Here is a 20,526-nt window from a genome sequence, read left to right on the forward strand (position 1 = left end):
CCCCCTCCATCTGACCTTAGGCATTTTACTTGCAGGCCTGTTTCTTTTTCAACCATAGCTTTAAGAGTTTTGAAATGCCCAAAAACTTCACTTTTCTTTTTCATAAAATACACCCAAACTTTTCTGCTATAGTCATCAATAAAACTGACAAAATAATGACAGCCTCCAAGAGATGCAGCTTAGTAGTCCACACATCAGAGTGGATTAATTCCAATGGCTTCTTACTCTCTTGAACATGTCTAGGAAATGGTTTCCTTGCCTGTTTTCCAAACTGACAGGCTTCACATACCTTATGCATTTCTGCAACCTTGAATTTAGGCAATCCTGCAACAATATTTTGGGCCTGCATTGATTTAAGTCGCTGTACATTAACATGACCAATGCGTTTATGCCAGATATCAATATCTGCAACTACACCGGTCCCATGTGCAAACATTGCTGCACTCAATTCAGACATGTCTGCATCCAACGTAAACATTCTACCCTTCTTCTTCCCTTTTGCTATCAAGCGACCTTTATTTTTCATATCCTCAACAAAGCATCCATGAGGATTAAATCAGACCTGCAAGCCCTGTTCAACCATTTGACCAACAGAAACCAGATTCTTGGTGATATTCGGGACATGAAATACATCGGACAAGTATTTCTTTTTCCCATCCTGCATAGACAAAGGAATTTTTCCAATCTGCACAATCGGATGTGCAGTATCATCACCAGTCTCCACAAATCCTGGTTTTTCCATTTTCCTTGCATCCTCCATCCATTCTGCATGACCTATCATGTGGTTTGATGCACCTGAGTCAACATACCACACATCGTTGCTTTCTTCTACACTTGTCACAGAATTGTTCATGTGCTGCACCATAAACAAATGCTCATTTCTGTCATCACCCTGTCTACTAGAAGATGCATAATTTCCTTGTTGCAGTTTTCCATTCATGATGTCATTCTGCTTTTTATAGCAGTCTTTAGCCATATGACCCATTTTGCCACAATAGTAGCATTCAACATTACTGTTTGCATTTTGGCCTCTTTGCCATCCACCACGACCTCTTTGGCTCCCCCTTCCTCTAGAGTTACCACATCCTCCTCCATAGGACTGGTTTTCTTGAGTTTGCTGCATATTCTGATTTCTACCACGGCCTCCAAATCGGCCTCCTCTACCTCTGCCTCTACCTCTTCCAGCATTTGAGTAGAAGATAGTTTCTTTTGAAGTTCCTCCTGAAGAAGATGCACCACCATTTCTCTGCTCCTCAGAAATTAGAAGAGCAATCAACTCCTCAAAATCAGGAGATCTTTCACGAACTGAAATGGATGTCCGAAACTGTGCATAATCCTTTCCTAGACCATTCAAGGTCACAGAAACTAAATCATCATCTTCCACTGGCGACCCAATGGAAGCAAGTGCATCTGCAATCTTCTTCACCTTCATGTGGTAGTCATTGATGCTCATACTTTCTCTTTGCACATTATGCAACTCTTGCTTGAGCTGCATTTTCCTGGCTTGCGTATTTGTGCTATACATTTTTGACAGAGTATCCCATGCCTCCTTTGGCGTACTTGCATCCTGAATATGCACAATCATAGAGTCTGAAATACTGATAGACAGCCAGTACATAACTTTCCTGGCTCTCTCATGCCATGCTTTGAATGCCTGCATTTGCTGTTGATTGGGAACATCAGGAAGAACTGGTTCTTCTTTATTTCCTGCAACAAATTCCCAATATCCTTTTCCCATAAGGAAATTCGTCATTCTAAACTTCCATGCTTGGAAGTTGTTCTTGTCAAGCTTTTCAGTGACAATCTGTGAAAGAGAATCAGACGCCATTACAGAACACTACAAAAAATTTTGTCACTGCAAAAAACACAGCTTCACCCTCACAAGGGCAAACCTGCAAAACTAGCGAAAGTGGTATTTGACCACACAGTCACTTCCTAGTGACGATTTTGCATCAACAGGCAACAGGGATGATTCTGTAACTCCCAATGTCTCTGCGCACAAGCATACGATGCAATTTCTACAGAAACTTTTCACCGACCTGTAGAACAGTGGCTGCACAGCATAAAACTGGGCCTTTTCCTGAGTGCGTGCAGAAAACTTCCGCCTCCAAAACAGGCCCCGAAATGGCCTCAAATCAAAAAAACAGGGTCGCCTAGGGCTAAAGCCCTTTCCCGCAGCATATACTGCCCTCTTGCTTCACCGCGAAGGGCGTCTCAACCTGAGACAATGCACTCCTGCAATTTCCGGCTGTGCTACCTGCAGAGATCTGCTCCCAAAATAGAAAATGAAAGCAACACTGCTCCTCTTACCAGACCACCGTGAGCTTGGCTTGCTTTCTTGAGCTCCTTACCACGAACAAGGCTCTGATACCATGTCAAGATTGTGGGAGAGAAGGAAGGAGTCTCACTTGTAGCTTTCTTGCTTGCACAATGGGGGAATACACACAAGGGTGGAGGCTGAAAACAGTTTTTCTCTTCTTAGTTGTGTAAGCCAAATGAACTCTCATACAAAGAAATAGAAGAACCCTATATATGGGTCTCAAATCAAACTGAACTAACTAAGGTGGCATACTAACTGAGCCACAACTAGAGTAGATAAGGATAGCTATCATGTAGCTATTATTCATGGGCGGTGTACCAACCGCGTCTGCAACTGACAAGTTGGTGACATAAATACACAATGGTCACCCTGGCGTATCACGAGTGGAGCTCGATATCTCAACAAGCACAAGCTCCTGATAGTGCAATACCAAGAGCTCGTTACAAAATCTGCTCAGGTTGACGCGCTTGTGGCTGAGCTAAATGCCAGGGATGAGGAGAGAAAACAAGACATAGAGGAGCAGCAAGAGGAGATTGAGCGCCTGACAAATCAACTAAACTCTGAAAAAGAAGAGCAAGAGAGACTGGTCAGGGAGTTGGAGGACCACGAGCAAAAACTCATGATACTAACCCTAAAGCAAGGAGAGAGCATGGGGGAGATGAACAAAAGAGCAAAGGAGTGGGCTGTGCACAATGAAAAGAGGGTGAAGACACTGGCACGGTGCCTTGCTCTGGTAGAGAAGGAGAAAATCATTGCAGAGAGCAAGGCAGAAGCTGCCCAAGTGGCCTTCGGTGCCCAACAAAAAGCTTTCCTCGACACCATCCTAGACACCACCCGCTCAACACAAGGAGAGTCATTGGAGGTGACGCAAAGAAAGCTTAGCATCACACGTAGAGCCTTACATACTGGATTGCAGATGCCACCCCTACCTGCGAAGGTTAGGCTGAGCTTGGACGAGCAACGAAAATACCTATTGCTGGCCGGCCTAACCCCCCAGGAAATCGACGCCCTTGGATTTGAAGAGGAAGTACCACAGGGAGAATGGCAGGGGGAGGAAGTAGAACTTGAGATCAACATGAACCGATTCAGGGAGGATGTAGTTTCACAACCCCCCTTGCCGCAGTCTTAAGAGCCACCACAAGAGGACCCATCTACGGAAATACAAGCCGCATCTAGGGAAAGACGCAGAAAGCTAGTAGAGGAAGCCAGGAAATAGCTGAGAGCCAAACCAGCCGTGCTGCCATCTGCACCCCTCCCACCTTGCCCTGATGATATCTCCGCGGGATTCCATACAGAACTGGTGCTGTGGGAGATACAAGAACAAGGAAAGGATCCATTCACCTTTAGTTTTCTCCTACCCAACAGTCTGCGGAGGGTCTTGCCGCTCAAGGTGATGGATGAGGTGATCGCAATCGGTGGCCGGTTGGGGCAAAGATGGTTGGAAGAGCGAGAAAAAACCCCGACCTCTTGGGGCACAGAAGCGGCTGATTATTGGCAGAACAAAGTTTTTGAAGTCCCACACACTATACAGGGCTACAAAAGCCAACCCCTATGGAGGAGGCGAGTATGCGACATCAGTATGCTCGCCTGGATGGCATTTTGTAACACCCTGCCATTCGAGCGGAACAACCCTACCTACATGGCATACCCTCGAAGGGTAGGGGTGGATTTTGATGCCACCCTCCACGGGCGGTACGACTTCCCTATTATTTATAACTCTAATGTAGTATCCTTCGAGCATGCCCTTCTCTTTACAGATTTAATATGAAATGCATCTTCTTCTAAAACAACTTTGATAAAAGAAGTTCATGCATGACGAATGTCATAAGACTATTGTTGACTTAATCCGTTCTACGGCACTTAATCCGACTTAAAATGCAAGCATCCTTGCATGCAACAGGCAAGATCATGGTTTCCTTTTCATGCCATGCAATTCTTGGACAACATTCAATGGCGTCTAAGATTAGCCTTTATACGAATCACGTTCATGGATTTAAATCATAAGTGCAACATGCGACAAGCTCTATCCTTCTTAGCACGATCCCTCTTCTAATTTATGAATTATACATTCAAGGAGATTGCAACTTGGAAGTGCAAGCATTTTTCAAAGGCATGACATGCACTAACTTTGTAAACGAATGGATAATTGCATTTAAAATTTCCAAATGTATATAACTCGAGTAAGTGTGTTAAAAACATGTTTGAATGCATTCTTCCCATGAAATTTAAACGTGCCTAATGCATTTCTTTTATGCGGAATTAATCTTCTAAGAACTTGGGCATTGGGATTCGAGGTATTGTCCACACGTGTGCTCGGGGTAGAAACTCCCACGTGAGCGCCTCTTGCCATTTTCTTGGGAGCTATTGACAAGTCAAATTCCAGTTCATCAACTCCCCTTGGATTCTTTACGTGTTGCAAATCCCTTTCCGCCCGATATCTTCACCTTTGCGTAGGACACTGTCTTTACGGAAGGGGTTTTAAGACAAACCCGCAATGCACATGAGAACATGCTTTATGGAAGCTCAAAGTTAGAAGCTTCCAAGGAAGCTTCTCAAGCTTCTTCTTCTGACAGAAATGTGGGGAGGAAATGATTGGGAAGGAGGAGATTGACGACAAGCAGGAGGATGATGATGATAATGATTGTGATGATGATGGCGCAGGTGAAGGCGAGGCGGCCTGGCACAGCAGCAGCCCATGGCGGATATGGCGGCAGCGTGGCAACCTGGCGGATGTCGAACTGTCTTCTCTCTCTCTTCCTTCCTCCCCCCAAGCTTAAGGTGGAGGTTATATAGAGTAAGGGGGGGAGGGATAGCCTCTCATGAGTCGGGTTGCATGCCACTCCCCATGCCCTCCACGACTCATGCTTTTTCTCACACTCCCTCTCCTTGCCATGCATCGACTAAGGGGAGGGGGTTATCATAAAAAAAATTTGCAAACTTCTTATCCACTATCCACTTGCCTTTCCCATGAAGGGTGTTCGTGTGTGGTCTTGCGAGTTTTTAGCCTCGGCCTCCTATGCTCGATCCGGTGAGCTGTTTATTGAAGCATGTGGGGTAAGGGCTTAGCCACTAATATTATTCCGTTTTGCAGGAAATGACTTAGCACTACTTTTGCGCGGGCATGTAGTGGTTAAAATTCTTTAATATTTCATGCGGAAATATTACAATAGACCTTGGCATCTTGGCCTTGGCATAGTTGGCAATGAGCTACAAAGTCTTCATTGGCACCGTTGGCTATGCGTGAGAAATTTCCACTAGCTTGTAGGAAAATCTTCCTAGGAGGTCACCCATCTTGGCAGGTATCGTCACCCAAGTGCACTTAACTACCAAGTGACTATCCACTAGAATAGCTCTTTTTGTTATTCTATACTACAAACATAGTCTTAATAAGCTAGTCTTGGGAGGGTCTCCCAAGTCTTCCTTCCATGAACTAGCATATGATACCTCATTAATAATAACAATTATCTTCATAATGAGAGTCGATTTCATAATTAGAGTTACTTTTTAAAAATGTGCAACATAAATCAATTTTCTTTGGAATGTATAAGAACATTAAAATAAACTAAGTAATGGGAACATTACATTCTTCCCTTCTTAGATAAATCGAGATGTCCTAATCTTGAGAAAAACTGGGAGTATTCTTTTATAAGGGTTACCATCCATCGTGATTATGGTTTATGACGGCAACCACCATTTGTTGTGGAATAATGGGTCCTTCGAGTTGAATGTATTTGGGATTAACTTTTGCTTACGCTTTAGTATCATATTGAGTTTCCTCAATAGTAGCTACTTCCTCGTGTTGGGGAGCTCTCTAAGTGTGATCTCGCTCAGCATCTTGACATCTCTTGGGAGCCATGGAAGAAGCCGATGGATTCAAGCAGCACTCCCACGTAGGTGTGGAGAGAGAGAGAGAGGTTCGACTAGTTGCAATAGAGCTTCGTTGCATCAACCAGCAGAGAGACTTCTGCATGGATCGTTGTTGTGTCTATGTGTGTTGCTAATGTGATGCTCTACCTCTATTTATATAGTAACCGGCAGGAGGGGTAAAAGGAGGACGTTTGCTTTTTAGTGTTTTTTATGATGTCATCGATTATAAAGAGGAAATACTTTCTTTTAGTGTTTTTGACTATGTCATTGATGACTTAGGGAGGGGCTCCATTTTCCCTCACTCCAAGGCTCACGACCAAGGTGGCGACCAAGGCATAGACCTTGGCATCTTGGCCTTGGCATACTTGGCAATGGACTACAAAGACTTCGTTGGCACCGTTGGCTGTGCATGAGAAGCTCCCACTAGCTTGTAGGAGAATCTTCCCGGGAGGTCACCTATCTTGGCAATATCGTCACCCAAGTGCACTTAACTGCCAAGTGACTATCCACTAGGCTAGTTCTTTTTGTTGTTCTATACTACAAACATAGTCTTAATAAGCTAGTCTTGGGAAGGTCTCCCAAGTCTTCCTTCCATGAACTGGCATATAATACCTCATTAATAAGAACAATCATCTTCATAATGAGAGTCAGTTTCATAATTAGAGTTACTTTTAAAAATGTGCAATATAAATCAATTTTCTTTGGAATGTATAGACACATTAAAATAAACTAAGTAATGGGGACATTACATGCTATAAGAATGCTCTAAATATCTTTTTTAATTTTGCCTAGTTTGTCTTGTTTTTGAAGGATAAGATTGATTTTAGAAAGAGTGATTGATGCAATGAGTATGGTCTCTAGCACGTTAAGAAAGTTTTGAGAACTCATCCATAAAAGAAAAGTGTTGAATCCAATGATACCTCGATTGTAGCAAAGTTTGGAGACTTCACCTCTCTTAAAAATTTACATATGTAAGTCAAGGTTTGAGCGACTTTGTCCAAGGAAATAGTAACAAATAAACAAGAAGTAATTTAATCTCTAATAACTAGGACATAAAACCATGAGATTGGAGACTTCCTATCTTTAAGTTTAGGAAAAACTTTAAAAACGTTCAAATTTATATATAGGGTGTTTTGTGAGGGAGTTGCATGCATCAATTGAGGCCCCCAAAAGTGATGGATAACTTGGCCAAATTGACTGTCCTAAAGGTATATCCATGGATCTAGGATGTCTTCCTAATCCCAATGAGCTTCATGCTTGGAGGAGCATCCCAAGTAATAGATAACTTGGCTAAATTGAACTATTAGAAAGCCATATCCATGGATCCACTCAAGGATGTCTCCCTATCCCAAGGATAGAATCTTTGTTTTGTGAAAACTGATAATATTTGAGGGACAAGGGTCACTCGCAACTATACATTGTATCACATGAATTCAAAAAAAGAAAATTTTAAAATATACTTTTTATACATTTTTAATATATAGAAGGGTGTCATATAAAGGGGTTATTTATTAAAAATTGAATAAAAAAAGATTGTGTTTGATTCATGAAAATTTTGTAGATAAAGGTATTTATAAATAGGCTTTGAATGCGCATGATATAGAGGATATGCATATAGTGAACCCCTCAAGTGCTAATAGATACCAATAGTATATCAAAATCATCACAACAACCTAATCCTTTTTCACTTTCAAAATAGTGACATTATCATCTTGAAAGACTGGATCATGAATCCTATGATCAAATGCAAATCCAATTTGAAATAGGCGAACCATATGTGCTAGGATATGTATAAATTCGATAAAGAATCCATAATGATAAAAGTATGGCACACCAAAAATACTAAGTTATACCCAACTATAAGCTCAAAATTCTTATAAAGGCATATGAATATATTGCAACATGTCCCAAGTATTATGGCTAACTTTTGAGCATAAAACTATCATCTAAGACCAAATACATGCAATATGCCTTCACAAATCACTTTCAGCCTCCTACATAATATTTGAAAATTAATCATAAGCAAGTATGAAAATTCTCTCAGATGAAAATTTTATCAAAATCTTTGTACAATTCAAAGATAGAAGTAATTCAGAAGTATCCTAGTCCAAACTAGTGATCTGGGTTTTTTACAAACTGGATTTCTACCACAAACCCTATCAAGAGTCTTACCATATCACTTTGGGTTTACTCTTCAAGCACTAGGTATGCTACATTATTGCTTCTCAATTATGATAACTCTAACAAGTGGGGGAACAAGTTCTTAGGAGGGATGTCAATGTAAAGGGTAAAAGGGATGGGTTAAGATGGAAATGGATTACACCTACGGGTTGAGTGAGTGCATAGATTTTTTCAAAGGATTAGCCTCCAACTACACGTGCGTTCCACCTGCATCACCAAGATTTGGAATCTATCACCATCATTAGAGGACACCTCACCCTTATACACAAGTAAATATTCACATCATGGTGTCATTTGGATCTTACACAAAAGCTTACAAGCATGGATTCCCTCTGTCACATACTTATATGTATTTATATATATATGAGAAACTAAAGTCAAAGCAGCTTTTGGAAGTCATTTTTTATCATTTCAATAAATCCCAAAGCAAAGAAAATTTCAAAAAAATTCATGCGTTACCCCATCGCGGTTTCAACCTGGTCTACAAAGTTGCATAAGAAACTTTTTTCAGATTCTTCACCGATTTGAAGTTACGAAGGCACAAACTATTGGCTACATGCAATTTTCTTCTCTCTTTCACCACATCAGCTTCCCATTTTATCCTTCTTGTAAATATATTATAATAATGTGCTTTGGGCACCCACCTCTTGTAATCTAGCTCCCTTTCTTTAGCTTGTCTACCACCACCCTTGGCTTCTTGCATGATAACCAAGGTGGGGACTTGTCCCATCCACTATTTTCCATATTTTCAAAAATGCCATGCATCATCTAGGATTATGTTAATAAAAAAAAATAGCTTAATCTAATCCCTCATGGAGGCTATATAAGGAGCCCATGGAGATGTAAAAAAAAAAATGTCAAGCATATGAGAGCACTCTAGAATACCCTCATGCTAGTCCATCTCTTTGAGATAAGCTATGAGTGAGTCTCTTTTATTATGTAGCATAATGGCAAGCTTCCTCTACCTCTTCTCCTCTTGTCTCCCTCTCTTCTCTCTCTCTTTCTCTCTCTCTCTCTCATATTCTAGTATGGTGTCTAAATCATATGTACTCTCTTCTAATTCTCCCTCTACATTTATACTTAAACTTATTAAGTAAGACTTGCCATATGCTCTATTGGTGGGAAATCCTTATTTTCTCATGTTATATATATGTTCATGGGAGAATTTAGGAGCCATCACATCTCTTAACCTTCCATCATCTTCATTTCCATTAAGATGGGCTACAAATTCTCTCTCGTGAAGTTGTGTTTTTGGTTCTTTCCATTCTCTTTGAGGAAAGGGATGCCCTAGCCCATCCTCCCTTTGGCTAGGTGGTGCCCCTCTTTAGCTCTCTTAGTGAGGATTGGAGGTTGGGTGGGTAAGAGGCAACCCATATCTCTTCCCAAGCATCCAAAGGCAAGTTTGTTTGCTTCAAAGATAGCCACAAATGGCTACCAAACCACTATCAAAAGTAGGATATTACAACCTAAAATCGAGCCTCAATGGCTAAAGCACCTTCTTGACTCAGATATAGATCCTAATGATGAGAATAATACCTCTATCAATGTGTGAACATCAAGCATTAATGCCAAATAAGAAGCTTGAATCCTAGACCTTCACAAAAAAGCTTCACTCCATGCACTCCTTTCTTGAAAGAGCTCCCACAAACATTGAACACCCCTTCAATACTAGTTGAGAGGGAATCAATGTTAGGATGCAAGCTTTGGAGTGCAAATGGATTAAGAGAAGGAAGAACAAAAGAGAGTTATGTTAGTAAAAAATGAATATTAACCTTATTCTTTGAGAGATGGTATAAAAGTAAAATTCAACCTTAGGTCTTGAAAGAATTTAAAATAACTTAGAGAACTAGAGGCCCATGTAAAAGGCAAGAGTTTGCCTTTGTAAAGAGCTTCTGATCATTTTCACTTGAGGAATCCAACTTGGAGTTCTAAAGGCTTAAACCTCCCACCAACCATTGAGGATGTGTACTCATTGGACACCATAGCATTAAGCATGAGGTGAGTATCATGGTGCCAACTCTCTGTACTTCTTCTTCATACAAGCTATGGCTTCCTTGTATCATATGCTACACATGAATATACAATATGGATATGGCTTCACACATAGATAAGACTTGTATTTTCTAGTTATATAGTAATTTTCATTCAGTTAGAAGTCCCTCCCATTACGTAGGATTAGATAAACCCTTATTATTTCAAGAGATTCCACTCTCTTTGTCACAAGATACCTCTTACATAGCCAAATAATACTCAATATTTGAACCAGCCATGATTTCTTTAATGTGAGAAAATAAAGGAAGATTCAAGGATGATTATAGTAGACTCTTCTACATCTCTTATTGTAGTTTGATACTTCGAGAGGAGCTATAATGGTCTTATAATTCAAGTAATTCTCCCTTGGTAATATTCAAACCACCTCTATGACCCAATCCACCATTCACATCCAAGTGTGTGGTAGAATATTCTTCATAAAGCAACGAGCAATCCTCCATGAGAAGAAAGAACCATCATTGTAGAAAAACTATCAAAATCTTAAATGTTCTCCTAAACAAGGCTACTATAGTTAAATGGCCATAACTTTGGGAAGGACCCAACAACTAAGACGAATGAGGTATACAAATGTAGAAGTGTGAGGTATCGGCCAACAGTCTCAATCCAAGGTGCACCTTTTAGTAGTCCATCAGTAGGTTTTCCAAAATGACGTCGCCCCACCGGTGCTCCCTTCGCATATCACGGGTTTGTCACTTAGGCCCTACTGAGTCTACATCGCAATGGAAGAGTTTCGGCCAAACCCACTAGGATCAACCTGAATTTTCAAGTTCCTAAAATCAAACGGATCTCCTAACATCCAACTAGCGTCAGTAATTTCCAGTTTCCACTTCCTACACGATTACTCGATGCACTTGCCATTGCACTTGGTTCAAAGAGAATGGGAGATAGAGGGGAGTTCGGTGCATCAACCCTCTTTCCCATAATGCAAAATCCCATTCCAGCCCCCTAAAACAATTCAAGTCGGTTCTACCTAACGACTAGTTGGTCAATTTATCATCTTTCTATTTCCATCACTGATTTAGAAAAGCTCCCAACTAACTGAGACTACCCTACCATTGGACAAACCCATCAGGGGTCACACCCACCTGCTTTCCTTTGATGACGATATCATCTTTAGTTTTTTAATTACCTACATCACATTTATTGAAACATATACAACCGGCTTCCTTAATTAGTCCGTTGAATCACAGGTTCCTTCACATAATTTATTTCATGGACATGCATACAATTCAAATAACCTTTGAATAAAAAACAAATTACTTTATTATATTAGAAGTTATTTACAATTTCCATTTTTTCAATCCTATGAAAGATATACAGAATTCCACAAGGGTATTCTGTCCACCAAGATTCTTCCCATATAACTAGTATTAGGGTTTTAGGATCCCATCCTAGGTCACGAAGGGCTTGTTAGATTCTAGGAGTAATGCCAAATTTATGGCCAAATCCCCCCCTGGCATCCACATTTCCTATTGCTTGATACTATCCCTAGGGACAAACCTTTCCACTACACGGAGTCGATTTAAGACTCTCGAAGTGATAATCATGACCCCCTTGGAGTAGCATCTTGCAGCAGTTAGCTTGAGGGTAGCCTAGCGCGATCTTTCCTTTTATCCTGTTTGTCAATGTTTTTAATCGGAGATCTAGATTCTAGCAAACACAAACAATCCTTTCAAACAATGACAATCACACCATCATGCGGTTCATAGCTTCACACGGCCAAGGTAGATCCTTAACCCAAGGTAACCTTACATTCTAATGAGGATTTTTCTTCCCATAAAGAAGCGTTGAGTACAAATCTTTTCAACATTGTTAAGCAAGATGCGAATTTCCTGTTTAGGGCTAACTTACCCAACATAAGTGAAATTCCTTTAGTTGGTACTTAGAAAAATATTGCAACAATAATTTAACGAGATGATTTACAAGATTCTTTAAATAGACTTTTACTTTTTAAGCATTAATCAAATCCTAACCATTGTCGCATTTGTCAATCAGTATATCAAGCTATTTTACTAATCTCGAGTGCACATAATATCCTTTACTCATTTCGTGCAATAACCTCCTGCAAATATTTCTATCATGATTTTATGAATTATAATCTCAATTAATCTATCTACACATTATTTTATGTGGCAATATGAAAATAATAGCTTATTTTTGAGTTGTGAACAATCTGGTTTGGCATGATGTCATTGGGAAATTCTTCTTTGCTTATGCCTGTGTTCACCACACCCGATGTTTTGTTTGGTAGTAGCGATTTCGGAAACCTTGAGAACTTCTATATCTCTAGCAATGCCCATTCTTTGACCATTTGCGGTGGATTTCATGGTCTTTTCGCCTCGTTGCTTTGGAGCCATAGTTTGTGAACAAGCGAGTTCAAAGGATAGAGAAGGTGGAATGAATTCGGGATGGGAGAGCATGAGAGCAGCTTGTTGAGTTGAAGATCGAGACAAGGGGAGGCTGAGTTAATTCTCTTCCTCTCTAAACCCATCTCTAATTCCCTCTCGGGATCTTCTTCCCTCTCTCTCTTTCTAATTATCCCTCTCTCTAGCTCCCTCTCGCAGTCTCGAGGAGGGGGGGAGGGGGGAGCGACGGGGGGTATCCCTCTACCTCCGTCTCTTTTCCTCCCTCTTGCTCTATACTCCTGAGAAGGGCATCTCCCCTCTTGTTCGAACCTCTCTCAACTACTCCCCATGCCTCTTATTTATAGCTAAACTAGAGAAGAAGGCATTAGAGCCAAAAATGTTTCAAAATGGCACTCGTAAGAAAATGATTAACTTGCTAATTAGAAGAGGTTTAGAAAAGAAAAACCCTCCAAATTTGGCTGCATGGACGTGATTAATGAGAGAATATATGATTCATTTAAGAGGTCAGGTACTAAATATCTTCAATCTTTAATGGACGTTAAGTGTCATCTTTTCAGTCTTATTCTCTTGAAAATTGCAAAATCTTGTATTTTTGAATTTTCGCACCAAAAGACGTCGCTCGTTTGTGTTCCTTGATGTTCATTTTCTACACCTCTCTTTCTTGTGGTTTTTATTTACTTCTCTATGATATTGTTGTCCCGTTTAGGGTACCAAAATGTTTACCAGTACCTCTTCTAGCAATACAAGTGTAGCCCCACCACGCAAGTATAAACTTACTATTCAGTTAGATCCTGTCTATTCATCTTGGAGGAGTATACACCATCAAGCATTGTTGGACAAGGATGAAGCTAACAGGTTGTGATTACAAAGGAAAGAAGCATGTAGACTTATGGATGGATGGAAATATTTATCCTTCGGACCCCTCTACAAGTAAGCATCCTCCTTTTTACAATATTCAAAACTTCATAAGGTATGTTGGAGATGGTTGTCATGGGATGCTTGCCTATTGCATGAGGTTATATTCTGCATCTTTTACATTTACAGAACAAATGCATGAAATGAAGGAAGCATTAACATTGGCACAAAAAACTACTTCTGAGCTAACGGACAAGGTTGATAATCTAGAAAACTCTAATCAGTCATTGCAAGAAAAACTACTACGCTTGAAAGAAACTCCAATAGGGTTTAGACAGAGAAAAAAATCACTTAAAAATATAATGGACTTGTGTAGTCGGGTGAAGAAAAGGAGACTAAATCTTGCAAAGAGATGTGTCTCTAATATTTCAGGTATTAATATTCGAGAGAATGATGAGAGTATTAAGCTTATTAAAGAAACCATGACAAAGAAGGACATTATAAGGATTCTTAAATTACTTGAAAATGTAGACTTGAGAAGCCAAACTCCGAAAGAGTTAGTGAAAGATTTAAAAGGAATAGTTAAACCAGATGAAATAGTGGAGACATGTGACAGTATGGGTATCAGTCGTAGAGGTTATCGTGCTCTCTCTAAATTGTGGTTTACAAATCTTAAATGTCATAGAATAACTGCATTTGGTTTGCCTCAGCCTCTTGCAGTTTCAATTGCTAGGATAGCTATGAATTGTAGGATTCCAGATGTTTTTGGGGAGTATATTCATATAGAAGGATCCATGCCCTATGAAAAACATAAAACAAAGGCCTTTTTTGAATACAACACATTTAATAATATTTTGATTGATCTTAAAAGAGTCTAGATTGCAATGGTCCATATGTATAAATTTATTGTCCAAGAATGTTGTGGTATTTTGAAATTTGCACTAAATTTGGATGAAGCACAGATTCAAAAGGGACAAAAGATGGAAAGAGTCAGCATCTGTATCATGAATAGGGCATTGGATTACAGTACCGGCAGGAAGCCAGAGCAATAATTTAAAATACAATCTGAGATGGAGCTTTGGTGGATTGGTGCTGCCCAACTGAAAGTCATGAAATCTTGAAATGGTTATTCTCTCATTCAGGCATTCCTGATATTATAAAGTCTCAAAGTGAAGGTGAAATGTTGATAGTCGATGGTGTTGGTAGTTTTAATGTGGAATGGCACATGAGTGCTGACTTAAAAACTATCAAATGTATGCTTGGAGTAAGTAATGGGGCCAATGCAAAATATCCTTGTATTTATTGCATGGAGAGTTTGTTGAGAAACATGCGGGATCTAGAGCATGGCAGTGAGTTATGGTGGATGGAAGGAGAAGTGTGGACTCATGATGGAGAAGACAAAGACACTCTTTGTTACACAAGTGAATTAGGTTCCAAGATTGAGACTTGGACTCATAAACACAATCTTGTGTATGTGGACAATGACATTGACACTTCACTGAAAAGAAAAGAGTACTATCATTGCATTAAGAAAAGGAAGCAAGTACAATGCTTTATAGGAAAGTAGGAAACTGCAGTAGGCACCACTGTGCATATGGGATAGGTTAGCCTGCATGTCCTTAGCCCTGAAGCTCCATACAAAGAGGCTGTTTAGTGAGTATGATTGCTGAATCTCAACACCCCTCCTTAATCACAACTAGAAAGGCACAAAGTGTGTAGAGGCTGTAATGAGAACCACCTGCAAAGTGTGGGCACACCACAAACATGGTAGACACCAGAGGCTGTCGCAGAAAAGGCTAAGTGTGGGCACCAAAACATGATGGACATCCAGAGGCTGTAACAGGGGCCTCATAAAGTGTACAGGGACTGTAATGCCAAGTTACATAAGGAGTTTACAAAGCTTATGGCAGGAAGCATTAGGGCAAGGAAGTACAAGACTTTTAAAACAGTCTATCAGAGTAATGAGAGTAGAAGGACTGATGAGTCTTGTCCTTCCGATCCTGGTGGTCTTCATCTTCATCTTCTTCTTCATCTTTTGGTCCATGGTCTTCTTCTTCTTTCACAGCTGCAAGATAGGCCTTTTGGGACCTCTTCCTAGCATGACAGAACTTCTCAGTATGTCCAGTCCTTTTGCAGAAGTCACAAAAGAGCGGTTCCTTTTTACCTTTGTATCTGTTGTTTACATATAACATTTGTTCATCCTTTGAAGTGTTGGGCTCTTCTTTGCTTTTAAGTTTCTTTTCTTCTTCTAGCAGAGAGGCTTTAATATCAACAAGTTGAGGATCAGGCATGTTAGTTAGAGTGGTTGATACATTATCATAAGTAGGAGGCAAACTTTTTAACAAGACACCAATACAGACATCTTCATCCATTTTTAACTTTATTCCTGCAAATTGAGTAAGCAGGCTTTCCATGTAGTTCAGATGGGATGCCAGGGATGTATGAGGCTTCATATCAGTCGGAAAAATTCAATTAATAGACCATACTTAGACGACTTTGACTGTGCACCAAATAGGGTATCCAATTTATCCCAAGTGTCATGGGACGTGTCACAGGCATCCACATGATGGATGTAGCTGTCGTCCAATTCCAGTTTGATGATGGCTTGTGCCTTGTCATCATTCTTCTTCCAAGTAACTGCAAGGTTCGCATCTCGAGGTTTCTTCTCTTTGCCATTTGTGATGGCCCAAAGACCCTTCTTCATCAGGATGAGCTTGATGCGGGTTTGCCAAGCATGGAACCCGACTCCTTTGAATCGAGCATTTGGAGAGTCTTTTCCCATGTTGAGGTTGCAAGATCAGCAGCAAATCAACACCAGAATTCTGAGATTTTATCAGTAGAAGAGCAGATTGCAATGTGTCAAGAGACACAGTTAATGACAGTGTGAAAACACACTATGTCAGTGTTGATGTTGAGCTTGATTCTTCTTGTTCGGGATCGTTCGGTTGTTCTTCAATCTTCTCAGGTCCTTCCCCTCCTTGATTTGATGCTGGGTCAGTGCATTAGAGTGGGCTTTAGCCTGGTTTAGTGTCAGGAGTGAGAAAAATGAGGAAAAAAGAAGCTTGAGAGATTTTGGCTATGGCTGACAGTTTAGGGTTTCAGATAGGGGCCTGGTTTTTTGCAGATTGCAAGAGCTATGGTTGATCATTTCCGAAACTTTTTTTATGGAAATGAAGCTTACTTCAAACGCTTCAAAAGCCCTATCCTACTCGTCAAGATCGCGGCCTGTATGGCGCATGCAGAGTGGATGAACAGACACGGCGCAGATTTGGGCAGCGATGTCAAATGTCTGCAATGCCAGGGCTGTAGATCACCAATGTGGTCGATTATTGTGCTAGGAGGGAGCACCCTAAGTAGAGGAAGATATGTCTAGAAGAAAGTTCATGAAGATATGCTCTACAGAGAGAGATATAAAGGCTCCATGGAGGGTATGTCCTGCAGGTCACAGTTGAAGACTATGGCAGTGACTAGGAATTTTCACAATGCTGAGCTTCAGATAGCCAAATGTCATGGATTGATGTGATACAGGGAAGCTTTCTGAGTTGGAGAATACTTTTCCAGAAGGAAGCTCCAAGAGATTTGACCTGTGGAGTGAGATATAAGTAGCTCAATCTGATAGGGTGTTGCTGGCTATGGCTGCCATGGAAGCTTAAGTGAGGGTAGAGTTGGGAGATGAAGTCATGGGATGGAACTAAGCTGACCAGAGATTAACATGAGCTGAGAGAGGGCAGAGGAGAGCTAAGCTGAGCTGAGCCATGCCCGACTGGGCTCTGATACCATGTTGAGAAACATGCGGGATCTAGAGCATGGCAGTGAGTTATGGTGGATGGAAGGAGAAGTGTGGACTCATGATGGAGAAGACAAAGACACTCTTTGTTACACAAGTGAATTAGGTTCCAAGATTGATACTTGGACTCATAAACACAATCTTGTGTGTATGTGGGCAATGACATTGACACTTCACTGAAAAGAAAAGAGTACTATCATTGCATTAAGAAAAGGAAGCAAGTACAATGCTTTATAGGAAAGTAGGAAACTGCAGTAGGCACCACTGTGCATATGGGATAGGTTAGCCTGCATGTCCTTGGCCCTGAAGCTCCATACAAAGAGGCTGTTTAGTGAGTGTGATTGCTGAATCTCAACAGAGTTTGGGATCCTAAGAATGGAGTACTTTGCGACTAGCAAGAAGAGCCCCGACTCGAAACTCTATAGATTTGAGTAAGTTCAAAAACGTGGATGGCTTATGGGATCCTATTCTCCCAATGTCTCTAAGGAACATTCATATTTGTACATTACATGCAGAGATTAGAATAATTGATAAGTTACTCAGATTGCATCTTGACTATGCGTATTCAATAAACCCAATATCTTTGTCAGATGACTGTATTGATAAATGTGAGGCTTTACTATCAAAAATGGGTTTTCATGGAGGTCAAGTTCACCTAAGAAAGGATCCAAAAGCCTCAGGGAAAACAAGAGAGGTATTAGCAAATGTCTCTATGTAAGAAATCATACTAGTAAACAAATGAATGCATTGTAGGAGTGTTGGAGTCAATTGTGAATCTTGTTCAAGCAATCAAGGAAGCTTGGGGAGAAAAGGATATTACTTTCTACTTGGTAAGATGGACATAAATTTGAACCTTTTTCTTTTAAAAACAAGGTTTAATGATTTAAATTGATTATTTCATGTTGGGTTGTCACATCATATTCTTCTTATTCATGGGCCTTTTTTGTGGAAGAGCAAGGGCCCCTAGCAACGTACAGTAGCCAAAGTATGGAGAAATCTCACCACCAAGCACAAATGTGTTTCTTTTGGAGCATTAGACATGGAGGAGGAGCAACAAAAACCAATGCTCTTCAAGAGTTATTCAATTGGTTTTTTCGAAGACAACTTCAAATAACATAATAAATACGGTGGAATCTAAAATACCGATACTATTTTCAAAATGTTATATACATGGCTAGCTTTTAAGAGCGTTTACATCCTCTTCCTCCTCGGGCATTTGTCCTCTATAACGTAAAAACTTTCTTCTCTTATATCTAGCTATGGATTTGATATCTATTTTGTTTGCTGCTAAAACATAAGATGAGTATGCAATGAAGTATCCAGCTGGGACCATAACCAAATATTCGGCTACTGTCTTTTCCAAAAACATAACTTTGTGCGCATTTTATTGCAAACCCGAGTATCCAATAAGCCTTGTAAGTGCTTTAACACAGACAATTGGCCATGAGGCCTCCTCTAAGAAAATGCTATGCAAAACCAACAGAATATTGGGATCAATCCTCGATATGTAATGCCCAAGTGAAACATCCTTTAGGGAACTACCACCAACTCTCGATCCTTTGGCTCTTCCCAAGAAATTATCCTCATCTGCAATCTCCAACTGTAAAAGCAATAGTCAGAATGAAAAAAACGAAAATATGTATGTGATTCCACAAAAACAAAAGAATGCATTACCATTTGATTTTCATCACTCTCAAGTTTGCTTGGATTCCATAAGTTGATTGATGTCTCCTTGATATCCTTGATCTCCTTTACATATTCTGACTCCTCCCTTCCAAAATTGGAGATTCCAAGCTTCTCTTGAAATTGGTCAAACTCTTTGTCAGAAGCTAGTAACTCTCTCTCAACATCTTTAACCTTGCTTAAACATAAGGATAAAGCATTTGATGCATTTATAAACATATCATCAAATATTTGAGTATCTAATTTAAGTAAGTCCTCCTTGGACTCATTTTCAACATCCACCATGCCTTTTGCATCTACACATGCCTTTGCAATAATTGCCAAGCAATAATCTTCTCTCAAATTGAAAAGAGCTTGGAGATCAGACAATAATATGTATCGCTTGTCTTTAATTGGGAAAGTAGGCAAAGATGGAACAATAAGGCTTGAAGGACTATCAGATGGCTCATCAACCTCTATAGTGGTTTCTTCAATTACAATCTCTACTTTAAATTTAGCAACATCCAGGTCCTTTGAAACTAGTGCTTCCATCTAGGTGTCTAGTTGCTCCTCAACATCAACTTCATCAACTATCACTTTAAGAAGGCAACAACTAGATAATTTTAAGGTTTCTTCATGCTTTTCATCATATTTAAGAGGGTATTTCTGTAAATAATGGGATTAGAGGGTCTTACACGGGATTAACACGGGGTTAGCACATGCGAATACCTGGTTACACTGATGGGATATTTAAGGTGTACAAGGACCTGATTAGGGGACTATTTGATAAATACAAATATGTCTCCTCACCTTCACCCTCAGCTCCCATGGCTTCCTCTCTCTCTCTCTCTCTCCCCTCTTTCTCTCTCTTTCTCTCTCTTTCTCTCTCTTTTCCTTTCTTTCTCTCTCTTCTCCTAGTATTTCTCTCTCCTTTGCTCTCTTCTGTAGTCTTCTTCCTTCTCTCCTTCTCTCTCCTAGGTCTCCTTCATTACAGTTGGTATCAGAGCATAGGTATTTGGTCCTTTCTTCTTTCTCTTTTCTCACATCTAGTTCTATTTTTTTTATAAAAAAACTAGTCAGATAGGTACAGTATGGACAACAGGAGTTGTGAGGAGCAGTGATGGAGTACTGCAGGGGGATGGCAGCTTTCTTGAAGACCAAATAAGCTATGGAACGAGGCTTGGATAGATTGGAGGCAAGGGGATAAAAATGGCAATTCGTTTAGCCTCCACATCATGGATCTTGTACCCTAAGGTTTCTGTGTAAATATGGAAGGCGACTTAGTTGCTCTTCTGCACATGCAGAGAGACATACTCTGCCCCAAACACTTCCTGCATAGCTCGTTGTTCGGCATTCATCAGCTTGGTCACCAGGCCAAGCTTGCGGTGAGTCCGCAGCACGGCCAATGAAGTGATATGGCCATGGCATTCTAAGGA

The 20,526-nt window shown here is 40.3% G+C and overlaps 1 pseudogene; it reads left to right on the forward strand.

Moving 5' to 3' along the window:
• LOC148024968 (small ribosomal subunit protein uS3x pseudogene) overlaps nucleotides 1-20,526 on the forward strand; it is a 37,755-nt pseudogene that overhangs the window by 13,880 nt on the left and 3,349 nt on the right.

This window comes from Lygodium microphyllum, chromosome 15, assembly GCF_053477565.2.
Source record: "Lygodium microphyllum isolate KBCC chromosome 15, Lygodium_microphyllum_v1.1.10, whole genome shotgun sequence".
Taxonomy (NCBI): Eukaryota; Viridiplantae; Streptophyta; class Polypodiopsida; order Schizaeales; family Lygodiaceae; genus Lygodium; species Lygodium microphyllum.